This window comes from Notechis scutatus, chromosome 3 (assembly GCF_049901735.1).
Source record: "Notechis scutatus isolate UNSWTSFEM ecotype Mainland chromosome 3, rNotScu1.2, whole genome shotgun sequence".
Classification (NCBI taxonomy): Eukaryota; Metazoa; Chordata; class Lepidosauria; order Squamata; family Elapidae; genus Notechis; species Notechis scutatus.
This window is the reverse complement of record NC_142011.1, coordinates 10,584,050-10,602,151: the sequence shown is the minus strand read 5'-3', so window position 1 is coordinate 10,602,151 and position 18,102 is coordinate 10,584,050. Positions and strand designations below refer to the sequence as shown.

Below are 18,102 nucleotides of genomic sequence, written 5' to 3'. Positions count from 1 at the left end.
CAGGATGGAGTTGGAAGGATCATATTCTTTGTAGTCATCTGGTCATTAGTACTCTCTCTGAGAGCTCTTGAGGGCACTTGGGGGTTTATCTATATCCTCATGCCTCTTTTTATCCCTCTTTCAAACCAGCATTCCTCTCTGTCTAAAATGTGGGATTTTAAGAAGATTGCAGAGTTGTTCTTCCTATATTAAAGATAATCTTTATTGTCATTTTCTTTTCTTTGCACATTCTGGCACACATTAAAAATGAAATTCTGTTGCTTGCTCTCAAAAATATATATATATATATACAATACATAACACTCATATAGATATGCTGCATATGTAAATACCTTTACCCTAACATATAAATGCACATAAATATTCATCACTGTCCATCATGCAAAGCAGAAAGAGGAAGCTTGAGCGATCACTATATGGAGGAAAATTGTGGCTGAACTGATGTTCTGCTTTGGCTATATAAATGCTATATAAATGCTCCTGCATGTGGGGATAGAGAAGTGATGAACAGAAGCCAACATTTCGTTCTCAGAGATCAATGTGAGATGAGTTGGCAGTTTCCATGCGCAGACTGAAGCTAGCAAAATGTTGTGTTTTGACAATGGCGGTGGCTGCTTTTCATGAAAAGGTCGATTAACAAATATCTAGAAGTTGCTGAACCTCATCCCCAACATTTCTCATCTTAAGTACTGCTCTTTAGTTAAAACAGCAGTAGCACATTAATGATTGTAGGAAGAAAAATCAGGTCTGGTTCCAAGCGGGGAGAAAGGCGCTAACCCTAACCCTAACCCTCACCCATGTAAGATTAAGAGTATCTTGGTGACGTTTCGGCAAGGTCCCCTTCGCCATCCTCAAGGCTGGTGCTTTCTGCTTTGTGCCAGTGCAAGCAGTGTGTGATCGGAGCTGCCGTCTCTCTATAAATACTGGTGGTGGGGGCTGGTGTGCTGGACTGGTTGGCTGCGCTGCTGCCTCTTGATTGGTTGATGGAGTTGATGTTGGTATAATGGGCTGTGTGATGGCCTTGTGAGTTTTGTTGTGGAGATATCCTGGATCTTGTGCTGGAATCTCCTGGGTCGTTTGTTTTGTAGTGATCTTTTTTCCATTAGCCTCTCGTGTTTTAATGGCTTGGGTAATGGGTTGTGTGATGGGCTTGCGAGTTCTTTTGTTGTGGTATCCTGGGTCCTGCGTTGTAATCTCCTGGGTCATTTGTGTTTTGATCTCTTTTCCATTAGCCTCCTGTGTGGTAATATATACCCATATAGTGTGGCTATAGTATTATTTATCCTTTTATCTCTTATTATCTCTTTCAACCGGTTGCACAGTTTTTTTATTTTTATTATTATACACAAAAAACAACAGCGTAAACAGCAAACCAGATAACTATGCTGGGTTTCATATCACAAATCACTAGTTAAACACTTCCCAAGTGTTTAGGACTGTGTGATGTATCAGCAGATTATGCGAGCAGATCCCAGTAAGGTGGTCTTCTGCAGCTGACCAATGGTGATTTTGTCAGCACCAATTGTTTTTAAGTGCTTGCCTAGGTCTTTAGGTACAGCACCCAGTGTGCTGAGTACCACTGGAACCACCTGCACTGGTTTATGCCAGAGTCTCTGCAGTTCAATTCTCAACTCCTGATATCTGGTGATTTTTTCAAGTTGTTTCTCATCAATTCTGCTGTCACCAGGTATGGCAATATCAACTATCCACACTTTTTTCTTCTCCACAATCGTGATATCTGGGGTGTTGTGTTCCAAAACTTTATCAGTCTGTATTCGGAAGTCCCACAGTAGTTTTGCATGCTCATTTTCAACTACTTTCTCAGGCTTATGATCCCACCGGTTCTTTGCTACAGGCAAATGGCAGTTGTGACACAAATTCCAGTGGACCATTTGAGCAACTGTGTTGTGACCTTGCTTGTAGTCAGTCTGAGCTATTGTCTTGCAACAGCTCAGTATGTGATATTATTATTATTGTTGTTGTTGTTGTTGTTTGACGCACAGTCAGCCAGATGTTCAGGCTGGATTTGTCTGCCTATTTTATTACAGGTAATCCTCAACTTATAATCACAATGGAGCTAAAAGTTTAAGATCTATCTGGTAGGGCCAACAGAAAGGGCCTTCTCCATGGTAGAACCAAGAAGGGCCTTCTTTGTGGTAGGACCAAAAAGAAAGGCCTTCTCTGTGAAGGAACCAAGAAGAAGGGCTTTTCTGTCAGGGGACCAAGAAGAAGGGCTTTCTCTGTGGTAGGACCAAGAAGAAGGGCCTTCTCTGTGGTGGGACCAAGAAGAAGGGCCTTCTCTGTGGTGGGACCAAGAAGAAGGGCCTTCTCTGTGGTAGGACCAAGAAGAAGGGCCTTCTCTGTGAGGGGCCAAGAAGAAGGGCCTTCTGTGAGGGGAGGCTCAAGAAGAAGGGCCTCCTCCTGTGAAGGGACCAAGAAGAAGAGCCTTCTCTGTGAGGGGACCAAGAAGAAGAGCCTTCTCTGTGGTAGGACCAAGAAGAAGGGCCTTCTCTGTGGTGGGACCAAGAAGAAGGGCCTTCTCTGTGATAGGACCAAGAAGAAGGGCCTTCTCTGTGAAGGGACCAAGAAGAAGGGCCTTCTCTGTGAAGGGATGAAGAAGAAGGGCCTTCTCTGTGAAGGGATGAAGAAGAAGGGCCTTCTCTGCGAGGGGACCAAGAAGAAGGGCCTTCTCCGTGTAACATCATTTCTGTAGATATATGATTGGCTCCTACTTTAACATTTTTCAAAAGGTCCTTAAGACATGGTTTTGCCAATGGGCCTGAGGACCCCAGAATGACATGGAGCCCATCAAGAGGTTCATTTGATTGTTGTTGGCAGGGAGGGTGTAGGTTTATTGGGTTTTGATTTCTTTAAGCCACTCTGAGTCACCACGACTCAGTCACCATAAATGTTCTTAATAAATAAATTTAAAAAATGATGCGGATTTGTTGAGTTAATGGACCATCTATTTTTTTTCTGTTCAGGAAGACCGTAATTGTTGTGTTCCCCAAATCCTATCTCCATGGCATCCAAAAAGTCTCACTGGTTGTTGCTAGAGGCTGGATTAGATTGATTAAGAACTGACCCCCTGGCTTCCGGTTCGAAAGGCTTCGGCGGCGGCAGGAATCCGCGATCGTGCGCGGTTCCTGCTGTGCTCGCCGCTGGCGTGCCCCCGATCCAGCTGGATTTGGGGGTTAATAGTCACCCCGTAGAGGTGACTGAAGATAGAGGAGGCCCAGCAGGGGTTCGGGGGGATCGCAACCCCCCCTCCTCAGCTGGGTCAACTCCTTTCTCCAAAAGTGGTGGAGTGGCGGTCAGCAATGGATAAGACTGTGCAGGAGGAAGCTGAGAAAGTGAAAGTTTTTGGCTGAACCAGGATAACAAGTAACATCTAAATACCCTGGAAATTCAACTTTCTTAAAGATACATTGTTCCCTAAGAAGATCGTAAAAAGCGGCGGAAGAAAGTGAAAAAGGGAAAGATTTTTTTTTTCTCACTCTCCTTCCCTACAGAAATAGCAGAAGGAAATCAGAAAAACCCGTCTTGGCAACAGAAGGTAATTAAATTTGAAAATTAAAACCAAGGGGATATGAAAGATTTCTGAACATTGGAATCAAAAAATTAAAAAAAATTTTTTTTTGCTATAAGTGGGAAGGCAGAGATAAAGAACCTATATTAAGATTTTGCTGGAGGAGACTGCTTGAAGCTTATAAAATCAGAGATAAATTGTAATAAGACTTCTAAAAAATACATTTTGGAACTTTGCAATTGATTCTACCCCAAGAAGAGAAAGTATAAAAAGAAGAAAGTGCCAAATGAAACAGTTTGTGTTGATTTGGGTTGCTTGGTGACTTTGGGACTTTGGAAAACTATTTTTTGAAAGACTAAAAACTTTTGGGTTGTTTAAAAAAAACTCACAATGGCATTATCTGTTGAAGAATTGAAAATGGAAGTTCAAAAGTTAAGAGAAGAGGAACAAGAAGGGAAGGGCTCTTCTGGATCTGTTTTCCACTTTTTGGAAATGGCAATTTCTACCTACCAGGAATTACAACAACAAGAAAGCTGGGATGCAGAAGAAGAAGCCATCTTTAATGAACAAATAACTTTAGTTGAGGAAGAAAAGGGAAAGAGGGGAAAGAGAATAGAAAATTCAAGACTTAAAAAAACAACCAAAAAAGGGAAAAATAAGGTGAAAAATCGATACAATGTCAGAAAGCAACAGAAAAGAGGAATACAACAGAGAGGGGAGATTAAGAGGGTGGAGATTAAGAGATGGGGGTAAAAAGGCTAGATTGGACAAGAAAGGAAGGGGAAAAGGGAAGAGAAGTTACAAAGGCTTGAAACAAGATGTAAAAAAACAGATCTTTTTTAGAGACAAAGGGTAAAATACAATTAAAAAAGAGATTCTGCAAAAGCACACAAGATTGTATTGCAGTATTGTATTTGAAATAGAGTTAGAAAATTGGAATATTATATAATTTAATAAAATATTAAAGGGAATATGTAAAATGTTTAAGATTTAATTATAGAGTTTAATTTGCTATGGATTATTGTTTCAACTATATTATAAACGTATTATTTTCTTATTTTAAAATGTATGTAGAATGTATTAAGCAGAATCAGAATGGAAATTAAATTTAAACTGGATCTTTATATGATTTAACATAATACCAAAAAATGCTTAAGATTTAATGATAAAGTTTAATATACTATGGATTATTGTTTCAATTATATTATAAATTTATTATTTTTCTATCTTAAAATGTAGTAGGTAGTTTTAGAATGTGCTAAGCAGAATCAGAATGAGAATTATATATTATTTCAAGTGTTAAATTTAGGGGAAAGATATAAAGGCATCATACTTCAATTAGTGATTACAGGAGAAATATTGTGTTAATGAGAAAAGAAAAATGGATGATTGAAACAGAACGGACAAAAGATATCAGTATAATGATTTAAATTGAGATGAAATAAATAAAATAGAATTAAGAGAGTGAAAAGAGGGGAGAAGCCATATAGAAAATATAGAATGGTAAATAAGATATGAAATGGTATATAAAGTGAGCATGAACTTGATTTATGTCTGTACCAAAAGATGTAACCCAGGACTAGGCCGCTTTCCAAAAAGAAGTTTTATGTTTTTCATGTTTTGTGTTTTGTTTGTGTATGTTTGTTTATTGAAAATTAATAAAATTCATTTATATATATATAGAACTGACCCCCTGAAAGGGTTGTTAGAATGACCAATAACAGAAAAGGAGCCATTTGTAATTTGAAAGGAATTTAAGACCACAAATATTTTAAGATCATAAACCTTAGCTTTTCCTCTCCGCTACCAGCCATGACAGAAACAAACCTAATCACCGGTATATTCTTGATCCAAGTTTTAAAGAAAGTGTAATAATGAATTACTGTGATATCCAAGCAGATAAAATGAGACGGTGGCACTGTTATTTGTCCGCCATTCCTTTCTTAAAGATTAGATTGCTCTTCTTCAAATCTGAAGCGCTCCAGATGTTCTAAACTTCACCTGCCATATCTTCTACCCAGCACAAATCGAAAATCCAACCCATTGGGAGTGAGATATGCTGAGGAAGGTGGCTACATACTTTTTAATATAGCGAAATAAGAGAGGAGAATTAGAGATTAAGTGGGAAAGCTAGAGCTAAGATACACAGCCAGAAATAATTAGAAACTTGAAGACTGGAAATATTTTTTTTTCCAATAGCGGCATGCAGGCTGAGTTGCAGAAACAACAGGAAAAAAATTCACTGCTTAAGCAGCGAAGTTCGAAAGAAGCAAGGAAGATCGAGCCCATGGTTTTAATTTTACTTCTGCAAGAAATGGGGGATGGAATGGGGTGAAGTAGAGAAAGAAGGACCAATGAAATACTTTAAAAAAAAACGAATCAATAGGCAAAGTTTTCTGTGGGCTTGTTTTAATTATCTGTGATATTTGTTTTCCTCCACTACTAAATCATTCAGCAAAATAAGAGGGCGGGGGGAGAGAAGGAAAGTGAACCAATTGTAACAGATGACCAGGCTGAGCCTGAGGGAGGGGTCAAACACATAATCAGTCATAAGTTCCTGCGCACCCACAAGAGATCTAAGGCCAACCCACTTTGATTTCCTTTCTGAACTCCTGCTAATTTTCCTTGACTGTTAGTAGTTCAGATTCTTGGAGAGAGCTTAAGCTTGCAATAAATCTATATACCCAGAGATGGGATTCAAAAAGCCCAACAACCAGTCCTCTGCCCGAATGCTGGGTGGGTGTGGCCATGGTGGGTGTGGCCTACCAGAACTTCTGGAAGGGCCGTTTTTCACTTCCACAGAGTCCAGAGGCTTCCCTTGGGACTCTGGGAGGGTGAAAATGGCCTCCCCCGAGCTCTCTGGAGGCTCTTTGGAAGCCAGAAACAGGCCCATTTCTGGATTTCTGGAGCTTCCGGGATGGCCATTTTTTGCCCTCCCAGAGCCTCCACACAGACCTTGCATATACCTGCATCCAAAACAGACCACGTGGAGACTCCTGAGAGGGGAGGGGTAGGATGGGTGGGGCCAGTCGGTTGGTTCAACTACCGGTTTGGTGGACCCAGATATAAATTTAACATCTGGTTTACTTGAACCAGCCCAAACCGGCTGAATCCCACCCCTGTATATACCCATTTGAACTGCTTGAATCTTCCAATTTCCCTGGCATTTGACACAGATTTGACCTTAATGAATAAACTTTAGTTTGTTGCTAAAAAAAATCTAGACTTGAACTAAAAACCTTGGGTAGCCCAAGCATTAATCTGTGCTTGGGTTGACTGTATTGGATGACATGTGATCACATCCTACAGTTTTCTTCAAATGAAAAATAAGAGTCAAAAATGAGAGTAGGGTCCTTGGTGCTCTGTGAGTTTGGTGTTTTTCTTGCAGATGTTGCATTACCAAACTAGGTAACATCATCAGTGCTAGAAGGGGGTTTGGCCTTATTTTTATATACTGGTGGATTGCCCTGTCAGTATTCTTGGTGGTTCCTTAATCAGACTGTTGTTTACTGTTAGCTTGTTTGTCTGTGTTGGTAATTCCTTGATTTGGGAATTGTTTATTGCTTGACTGTTAGTCTGGTATTAATCTTGGTGTTAATCTCTTCTCATCTGGTTGTTGATTGCTGGTGAGGAGGTGATTTGGTCTTTTTGTTTCCTTTTGGGCATTTTGATTGCCTCTTTTGAGTGATATGTAGATGTTGTTTATCTCTATGTGCCTGTTGATGACTGATTTGTCTGAGTGCCAGGCTTCTAGGATTTCTCTGGCATTTTTAGACTTGGCTCAGCGGTGGCATTCATCAGGTTCTGACCAGTTCTTGAGAACCAGTAGTGGAAATTTTGAGTAGTTTGGAGAACTGGCAAATACCGCCTCTGACTGGAGATTTTACACTATCCTTCCCCTGCCACGCCCACCAAGCCACGCCCACAGAGCCAGTAGTAAAAAAAATTTGAACTGACTTTGCTTAACGTAGGATGCTCACGGTTTCCCAGCTGAAACTATGGTTGAGCCGTAGTTGTGAGAGAGTCAATACAGTGTAATAATTTAGGGGCTGAACTAGGACTGGTAAGACCTGGGTTCAAGTTCACCCTTGATTATGAAAATCTAATGAGTGATTTACAGATGTTTGCTGTAAAAAAAGGGTGTCCAACCTTGGTAACGTTAAGTCTGGAGGACTTCAACTCCCAGAATTCCCCAGGCAGCTTTGCTGGCTGGGGAATTCTGGGAGTTGAAGTCCTCCAGGCTTAACGTTACCAAGGTTGGACACCCCTGCTGTAAAACATCAATTCCTTTTCTTTTTTTAATCTCATAATTTAATCCCTTTGGGTTACTATTCTTTACTCCTTTGCTATATTAATCAAAAGGGGATCACTGTGATAGATGTGCATGTATCTGATCATTGTTTGGAACAATCAATATGCAGATGAAACATACTGGATAAATAGTTTGGCACCTTACAGTCACTGCAGCATCTGTGTTGTGAAAAATCTCTTTGTCCTACTATTTTTGTTTTTCTTTTGTAGTTTTGTACGCCACTGTTGGATTTTTACAGGGGTAAGAAGCAATATCTAAATATTTCAATAAATACAAGTAGTCCTCGACTTACAACAGTTCATTTGGTGTCCACTCAAAGTTACAACGGCACTGAAAAAAAGGTAACTTATGACCGTTTTTCACAGTTACGACCGTTGTAGCGTCCCCATGATGACATGATCAAAATTCAGGTTCTTGGCAACTGGTTCATATTTACAGTATGGTCATTTCTGTGTCCCAAAGTCATGTGATGAACTTTTGCAACCTTCTGAGAAGCAAGGTCAACAAGGAAACCAGATTAACTTAACAACCGGGTGACTAACGGATCATCTATAGCAATTCACTTAACAACTATGGCAAGAAGGGTCGTAGAATGGGGCAAAATTCACTTAACAAAAGTTTCACTTAATGCCTGAAGGTTTTTCTGGGGCGGGCTGTCAATTGTGGACATAAGTTGAGGACGTAACGACATAACTATAAGCTTGGATAAGACCCAACCTGGTGCAGCGGTTAAGATGCCTGGCTGGAAACCAGGAGACTGTGAGTTTTAGTCCTGCCTTAGGCATGAATTCAGCTGGGTGTCCTTGGGCCAGTCATTCTCTGTGAGCCCTGGGAAAAATGCCAGAACAACCCAGTTCTGAAAATGTTGCCAAGAAAACTGCAGGAAATAGTCCAGGCAGTTTCCAGGGGTCAAGACTGATTCAAAGGCATTGTTGTCATCATCCTCATCATCTAGATACAGATTAACAGAGTTGGAAGGGACCTTGTAAGTCATCTAGTCCAACCCTCCACCCAAGCAGACCCTATACCATTTCTGACACATGGCAGTCCAGTCTCTTTTTGAAAGCTTCCAGTGATGTAGCTCCCACAACTTCCAAAGGCAGCTTCTGTTCCATTGGATGATTGCTCTCACTGTCAGAAAGTTTCACCTTATTTCCAGGTTGAATTTCTCCTTGTTCAGTTTCCATCCGTTATTCCTTGTCTGGCCTTCAGGTGCTTTGGAAAATAGCTTGACTGCTTCCTTTCTGTGGCAGCCCCACAGATATTGGAACACTGTTATCATGTACATCCTGGTCCTTCTCTTTACTAGATTAGCCATGCCCAGTTCCTGTAACCGTTCTTCGTATGTTTTAGTCTCCAGTCCCCTCATCATCCCGGTCGCTCTTCTCTGTACTTTTTCTAGAGTCTCAACATCTTTTTTATAATGTGGTGACCAAAACTGGATACAGTACTCTAGGTGTGATCTTACTAAGGCTTTATAGAGTGGTATTAGTACCTCACGTGATCTTGATCGAACCTCTCTGTTAATACAATTTAGGATTGCATTGGCTTTTTTGGCTGCTGCTACAGACTGCTAGCTCATATTTAGCTGATTGTCCACTAAGACTCTAAGATTCCTCTCACAGTTACTGTTATTGAGCCTGGTTTCACCCAGTCAATATGTGTACCTTTGGTTTTTCTTGCCTAAGTGTAAGACTTTACTTTTCTCTACATTGAATTTCATTTTGTTAGCTATGGCCCAGTGTTCTACTCTGTCAAGATCCATCTGGATCTTGAGCCTATCTTCTTGGGTGTTAGCTATTCCTGCCAGCTTAATGTCATCTGCAAATTTGGTAAGTTCTCCCTTCTATTCCCTCATCTAAGTCGTTTATGAAGATATTGAACAGTACTTGACCTAGAATTAGGAGTGGGCTTCAAAAATTTTAGCAAGGGGTTCTCCATCTGGTGGCTGGGTGGGCGTGGCCACGGTGGGTGTGGCCTAGTCGGCCACCTGCACCATGACTGGAGAGGGGCGTTTTTGCCCTCCCCGGGCTCTGGAGGCTTTTCTCGGGCCTCTGGGAGGGCAAAAACGGCATCCCCGGGCTCCGGAGGCTCTCTGGAAGCCAGAAACGGGCTCATTTCCAGCCTTCCCAAACTTCTGGGAGGCCTGTTTCTCATCCTCCCCGAGCCTCCATGCGTACCCTGCACTTACCTGCAACCAAAATGGGCCACGTAGCTAGGAGGGGTGGGGTGGGTTGGGTGAGCGGAGCGGAGCGGGGCAGGGCAGGGCCAGCCAGGAGTGGGATTTGGAGGTCCTCCGAACTGCACAGAATCTTAGCTAGAGGGTCTCCTAAACCCCTGTGAACCCCCAGCAGCCCAGCCCTGCCTAGAATGGACTTCCCTTTCATGGTTCAGATACTTTCCATGGATCAGATGTCCTTGTGTTGACATTGGCCAACACAAGTTTAGCCATCCTGTTTTGGACAGCCCTTCAGAGGACCGTTGGTTTTGCTTGTACAGAGTTGGTTTGATGTCAGCTCTTGGCTGTTAGACACAGCCTGGGTACCAATTTTTGTTGGCAGAAAAACTGAGTTTAGACAATGCAGTTTAATCTTTAAAAAGAGGGTCATTAAAATGATGCATCTTTTCGGCAGGGAAAGCATTTTTAAACTGGCTAATTGCATCGACAAAAGGTAATTATTTCAGAATTTGTAGCCCTCTGCTAGCTGCAGAGCACGAAATGCACCCCAATCTCAATCCCAAAGGTCTGTTGCCTTTACCTTGTTATTGGGATTCTTGAAACTTATTTGGGGCTGCAGAGGTAACAGGGAAGGAGCTTGTGGTTTAATAAAGGGAATCTATTACTTATTTTGATAATGGCAGTCATCTGTAATGCTGTCATTCTTATTCCCCATTCCAGAAACAATTTGGCATTAAAAAAAGTTAATAAACATAAAAACTCTTTACCTTTCTGCCTCATCAGTCAAAATTGCCATTTTGATTTATCAAGTAGATAATAGTTAATTAATTAATATTCTTATTAAACCAATTAAAGCTTACAGTACTTGTCAACACACTAAGGTGAATTATAAAAAGGAGCAGGAGGAGGGAGGGAGGAGAGAGAAGGAAGGAAGGAAGGAAGGAGGGAGGGAGGAGAGAAGGAAGGAAGGAAGGAAGGAAAGATTCAAGAAAGTCAAGCTACTTAATTTGGTCATCTGTATACTAAAAGAACTCTCATCATGACTTTTAACTGAATGAAATGGTGCATCACGGGCAACAATTTTTCAATCAAGATACCTCAAGTGGGCCAACGTACAGAATGGGTCCAAAACCTGGGACCCTGAACTCCCAAGGGTGGGAGGTTTTCAGAAAGTTGTGGCTGCTTCAGTGCTATTGGCTGCTGCTATACTGCTGAGAGGCTGCTACGGTCCCAGAAGTTTCATTTTCAATGTTTTGTGACAGTTTCCCAGGCACTCTCACAATCCCCCACTCCCTTTGAAGGAAAGGGGAAGGAAGGATTAAGAGAGAGAAGGAGGAAGAGAGAGAGAGGGAGAGAGAGAGGGAGGGAGAGGGAGGAAGGAAGGGAGAGGGAGAGGGAGGGATGGATGGATGAAGAGGATGGAGGCTGGGAAACAAGAAGGAAGGAAGGGAGAGAAGGCGAGAGGGAAATTTCTGATGCTCCTTGCAAGCTTCCCATAAGGAAACACAATAGGGAGGCTGGCGGGAAATCAGAAATTGCTCCTGATCCCACTTTCTACTTTTGGGCTCATCTTGGCTCATTCTGTTTCTCTGTTTCGGTAAGGAAATATTTCTGAAACAATGACTCAACAGGACATGGATTGTCTAGTGTCTTGTAAAAATGAGACCAACTGAAGTAATAACTTGGAGTTTGGCATCACTAAACTATTTCAGAGAGGACAATGAATATTTTACATCTAAGTGTTTTAGCAGACACTAGTTGCTCTTTTTACTCCAGTATTTAAGCAAGTTTAATAACTTTTTTTCCTGAGGGTCCTAACAATATTTTATGTTATGGACTTGGCTACCAGCACATATTTATGATAGTTGCAGCATCCTGAGTTCATGTGATTGCCATTTGTGATCTTCTCAGCTGGCTTTTGATATGCGGAATCAATGGGGAAAACTGGAATCACTTAACAACTGCAATGATTCATTTACCAACTGTGGCATAAAATTATGTGGAACTCACTTAACCACCTTGCTTAGCCAAAGAAATTCTGGTCCCGGAATAAGAGAGTTGGAAGAGACCTTGGAGGTCGTCTAGTCCAACCCACTGCTCAGGCAAGAAACCCTATATCATTTCAGACAAAGGGTTGTTGAGCTTCTTCTTAAAAACCTCCAGTGATGAGCAGCCACAATTTCTGGAGACAAGTCATTTCACTGATTAATTGTTCCAACTGTCAGGAAATTTCTCCTTAGTTCTAGGTTGCTTCTTTCCTTGATTAGTTTCCATCCATTGTTTCTTGTCCTGCATTCAGGTGCTTTGGAGAATATCTTTGACTCCCATCTTCCTTGTGGCAGCCCCTCTTATATTGGAACTCAGCTATCATGTCACCCCTAGTCCTTTTCGTTAAATTAGGCATGCCCAATTTCTGAAATCATTCTTCTTATGTTTTATCCTCCAGACCCCGAATCATCTTTGTTGCTTTTCTCTGCACCCTTTCTTGAGTGCAATAGTGGTGAATATTTGTAGGTCAGGTGTAGGATGAGGGTGAAGTTTCGTTCTCTGAGCTTATGGATTGATTTCCAAATGTTTTGTCATCAAGTTAAGTAACATTTTCAGCAGAGTTCTATCAACAGACACACTGACCTACAACCAGCCCACAAACCATTCAGAATCCAAATCAACTGCACAGCCAACCAAAGACAGCACCGACCCTCAACCAACCCACACAACTCCTTCCCCACCAGCAGTTCATTTCCCAAAGACCCTGACTTGATGTAATCTCCATCACAAGTCCCATCACAAGGCTCTCACTGATGATTCACACCTGACCCATCACAAGACTGCGATGACCTGGAGAGTTCCGGTTTGCAGCACTTCGGCGGCAGGCAGGAATCCGCAATCGTGTGCGGTTTCTGCCTGGGCTTGCTGCTGGAGTGCCCCGAGCCAGCCGGCTTCGGGGCTAAGCCACCCCGTAGAGGTGGTGAAGACAGGGGAGACCTGGCAGGGTCGAGGGGAGCCGCACCTCTCCTCCTCAGCTGGCTAAACTCCCTTTTCCAAAGGCGGTAAGAGCGGTGGTCAGAAATGGCCACTTCACAGAAGCACTCAGCCGGAAAAGAAAGTGCAGGAGGAAGTTAAGAAGTGAAAGTTTTTGGCTGACCGTGACAAAAAGCAACAATTAAGGTACCCTGGAATTCAAATTTTGCAAAAGATACATCACTCCCAAAGGAGAGTCGGAAGCAGAGAACGAAAGTGAAAAGGGAAAGGTTTTTTTTTCTTCACTCTCCTTCCTCACGCTGACAAGAAGAAGATCTGAATAAAGAAATCGGAAAAACCCACTTTGGCACTAACAGTAGGAAGGGAGAGGAAAAGAATAAGAGCAGGACTTGGAAGGAGGAGACTGCTTGGAATTTAAAATAACTTAAAGTTAAATCTTAACAAGACTTCTAAAGGATACATTTTAACTGGAATTTTGCAACTAAATAGTAACCCCAAGAAGAGAAAGTGAAAAAAGAAGAAAGTTTTAAAAGAAACAGCTTGTGTGTATTTGGATTGTTTGGTGACTTTGGGATTTTTGGAAATCATATTTGAATGACTAAAAATAATTGGCTGGTTGTTTAAAAAAAAAAACATTCTACAATGGCATCACTTCTGGATGGACTGAATGAACTGGATGAACTGAAAATCGAATTTAAAAAATATAAAGAAGAGGAACAAGAAGGGAAGGGCTCTTTTGGCTCTACTTTTCAATTCTTAGAAATGGCGATCAGTGTTTACAAGAAACAGCAAGAAAGGACTGCGCAACAAGAAGATTGGGATAAAGAAGAAGCCATTTTTAATGAACAAGTAATTCTATCTGGGGAAGAAAGGGGAAAGAGGGGAAAGAGAATGGAGAATTTAAGATCTAAAAAAACAGCCAAAAAAGGGAAAAATAATGTGAAAAGGGGATATAATGTTGGAAAGCAACAGAAAAGGGGAATACAGAAGAGGGAAATAGAGGTGGAGAGACAGGGGGGTAAAAAGGGGAGAGAGAAGAAGAAGAAAGGGAAGAGAAGTTACAAAGATCTGGAGCAAGATGTAAAGAAACAGGATTTATGCAGAGATAATGGGTGAAAATTTAACTGAAAAAGGGATTCTGTAAAGGTACATAAGATTGTATTGTTATATTTGCAATAGAAATAATGTTAGAAAATTGGAAACAACATATGATTAAAAAGTGGAATAAAATAGTCTGTGTACTTTAGTGAAACTTTTGTGAACAAAATAAATGAAATGAAATAAATGAGAGAATTGAATTAGGAAGGAATGGGAACATTTTAACTACTCAATGTTTTATAAAATTGGGAGGGAAGTAATTATGGAAAGTTTATAAGTCTTCCCATAGAAGTATGATACTTATTTGAAAAGTAATGTGTAAAATGTTCAAGATTTAAATGAATATTAATATTAATGATAGAATTGAATTGGTATGGATTGTTGTTTTAATTATGTCATATATCTATAATTTTTTCTTTTTAAAAATACATTGTGTAGTTTTAGAATGTACCAAGCAGAATCCGAACGGAAGTTATGTATTAAGTGTTATAATTTTAGGGGAAAGGTATAAAGGCATCATACTCCAATTAGTGATCACAGGAGAAATTTTGCTTAATGAGAAAAGAAAATAGACAGCTGAAACAGGACAGACAAAGAATACAAACATGATGATTTGAATTGAGATGAAATAAATAAAATAAAATTAAGAAAGTTGAAAGAGGGGAGAAGTTATATAGAAAATGTAGATTGATAATAAGATATGGAATGGAATATAAAAATGAGCATGAACTTGAATTTGTGTCTGCACGAAGAGATGACCTGGGCACAGCACAGAGTTAACACTGGCAGCTGGCGGTTCAAACTGACCCTTTACTGCTCCAAATTTTCTCAAATGTTCCCATGTTTCTTGCAAGTCCCAGAACAAAGTGATGATACACACACACAAACACACACACACAAACAAACACACACACACACACACACACACACACACCTCAAGCAGCCTCTGGCTACAAATAATCCAATCCAACACTTTGAGCACCATGGTGTCAGGATTCCGGCACTTAACCTCATTTAAATCATGAGTCTCGAGCCAAACTTCCAAAACTTCAAAAGGATTTATTGGGAGTTAACATGTCTGGCACTGCCTGGTTGTAGCCAACTCTGAGACACATCATTCATTGTCACCCTTGACCCTGTTTTCCCCCCCCACCCCACCCCCTGGGTATATCATAATTCATATACTCCAGTGGGACACATCCATAGCCAAGAATTATAAATCATGCTCTCCAGTTAGAATTTTGCGCAGCAGAAACTGCGGTCACCTAGTTACTATCTTTGAAAATATTTCTGGAATGCAGTTTTGGTTTGCAAGCTGCTGCACTGCTCCCCCCTCCCTTTCTGTTGGCAACTCTAAAAAGACCAGAGAAATATTTTATGAGCTGACACATGGCTGCAAAGCAAAAAATCCAGAAAGAATGCAAGGAATCCAGGAAAATTCAAAAAATGTCAGTACTCAACACTCTAGGAATTCAGTGTTTGTTCCAAACAAATGCCCTCCCCACAGCATCTCCTTAAGTGTCAGCCCCCAGGTGTGCCTTGTGAAGAGGGGCGGCGTGCTCTCCTCCCAAGTAGTTGGGTCAGTTTGCGCTGTTCTCTCCTTCTCTCCACTCTCCATGCTCGAAGATCAGGAGGGGGTGGTCTTTGCTCATCGCCTGAGTTCTGTCTCTCATGGTCACTACTTAGCCTCTCTTGGTCACCCTGCCCCCCTGTTCCTCCCTGCCTACAAGCCGTCCCAATCCTGAAAGGCCCTGGCCTGACTGGGCCCACTCCTCTCCATTTTCCTCCCAAGCCAACAAAGCCAACCCCTCAATCTCCATCTGCCTCAGTTCCGGCTTGTCTTCCTCCGCAGATTCAGGCTCTGACGGGGGCACGACACAAGGCTCTCATTTGACACACCCACATCTGAAGCCCTTACAAAAAGAACATGGACACTGACATCCTCTCAACTCCGCTGAAGATGTTACCTAGACTGGTAATGAAACGCCCAGAAACCATCCCACGAGCACAGAGAAGGAACCTTCACCCTCATCTTTCTTGAGAGAGTCTTTTTAGAGACATAAGATCCAACTGTAGTCTTAGGTCAAGGATCCCTTATCCAGCCAAGAAAATTCCAGGCCAGGCAAAAAAAATTCCAAATTTGCTCTAGAAAGTGCAATCGACACGAACATTTTGAAAAATCTGCCCCTCCTGACTTATCTCTGAAAGTAAACCCCCCAAACGAAAACTTCTCTTGAAAGGCGACCAAACAATGGGGGAGAAAAAAAAGTTGAGAAGCATTTATTTTCACTGGTGTCTTGGCATGAAAAATGAACGCTTCTTACCACCTGGTGATTTGTTGTATAAATGTTAACATTTGCCCGAGTCCCCGATTTGGCTTCTAGCTGAGGGGTTCATTGTTCATCGTTGCGTTGCTGTATGTGATTCGGCCTCATTAAGTAGTGCTTTTTCTCCCTGCAGGCCCCGTCATAAATCTGAAACAAATCCTTCGTAGCAAAATGCCAGGCTGCGTATTGCACACAAAATCTCCCAAGCCCAAAGGCAGGATGGTGACCAGCAGCAACTTAAACAGCAGAAACCCCATTTTACAGTAAGAAAGGAATCTCAGGCTACAGGAACTCAGGTGACTCTGAGAAGCAAATAAGCCTCCAAGTGGCCTCAATTCCTCTCTAAAAGGATGCAAATAACCAGCTGTCTGCAAGGAGTATAAATCCTTCCAATCCCCACTATCCTATCAGAGCTGAAGAAGCTTCTTGGATGGGAAGCAAAACGTCTTCAAAGAAAAAAACAACAACCAAGGAAGTCCAGTTGCCTCCTGAAAAAGCACCTTTGGGACAACCATGACCTGGATGACTGAGAATCTCTATAGACTTGTAGCTATACAATTTGGGATGAACACATGTTGAATGGTGTGGGAGAGTAGGAATGGATTTCCAGAAGAAAAAAATTGCAGACTATAGGAACCAGGAGCATTTCCTCAGGTGACTTTGAGGACACAAATAAACCTCCAAGTGCTTCAACGACCCTCTAAAAGGATGCAGATATACTCCTTGCAGACAGCTGGTCATTTGCATTCTTTTAGAGAGTCATTAAGGTCATCTGTGTGCTCAGGGTCACCTGAATGGTGCAATTGGGTGTGGAACAGTCCTGGAACTGGAGATAGATGATATTGTATCCCTCGCCCTCAGTTAGCCCTCTCTCAGCACAGGGGGAGGGATACGCCATCATCTATCTCCATTCTACAACACAGTCCTTTCAACGCTTCCAAGAAGGCTCCACACCCATTTGCACCACTCCGCTGACCCTGAGGACACAGATAAATTCCAAGTGACCTTAACAACCTGCTAAAAGAATGCAAATGACCAGCTGTCCGCAAGGAATATAAATCCTTCCATGACCCACCGTCCAGGCAGAGCTGAAGAAGCTTCTTGGATGAGAAGTGAAATGTCTTCAAAGAAGAAAAAACAAGAAAGTCCAGTTGCCTCTTGAAAAAAAAAGTACTTTTGGGACAACTATGACCTGGATGATTGAGAATCTCTACAGACTTCCATAAAAAAGGACTTATTTCTAAATTTTGTCTCTAAAGAACGGAAGAAGCTGCCATACGGCTCCCTGGTCCCTTTTTGTTGGCAACTCTAAAAAGACCATAGAAATATTTTATGAGTTGACACACAGCCACCTCTGAGATCCCAACATGTGTAGTGGCTCCATCCACATCAGCCTCTCATTCTCTCCTTGAAAGAATTACAGGTATTCCTTGGCTTATGACCATAGTTGAGCCCGAAATTTGTGTTGCTAAGCAAGGATAGTGGTTATGAGAGTTTTGTCCCATGTTATGACCTTTCTTGCCACAGTTGTTAAGTGAATCACGGCAGTTGCTAAATTGATAGGGAGGGAACCAGGCTTCTACAGATAAACCTTGTGACTTATGGCCACAACTGATCTCAAAATTTATGTTGCTAAGTGAGAAGTGCTTCGGTGAGTTTTATCCCCCTTTGTATG

The 18,102-nt window shown here is 41.6% G+C and overlaps 1 pseudogene; it reads right to left on the bottom strand.

Annotated features, from left to right (window-relative positions):
- Nucleotides 1–1,430: 1,430 nt before the first annotated feature.
- LOC148131079 (uncharacterized) overlaps nt 1,431–18,102 on the bottom strand; it is a 264,949-nt pseudogene continuing 248,277 nt past the window's right edge.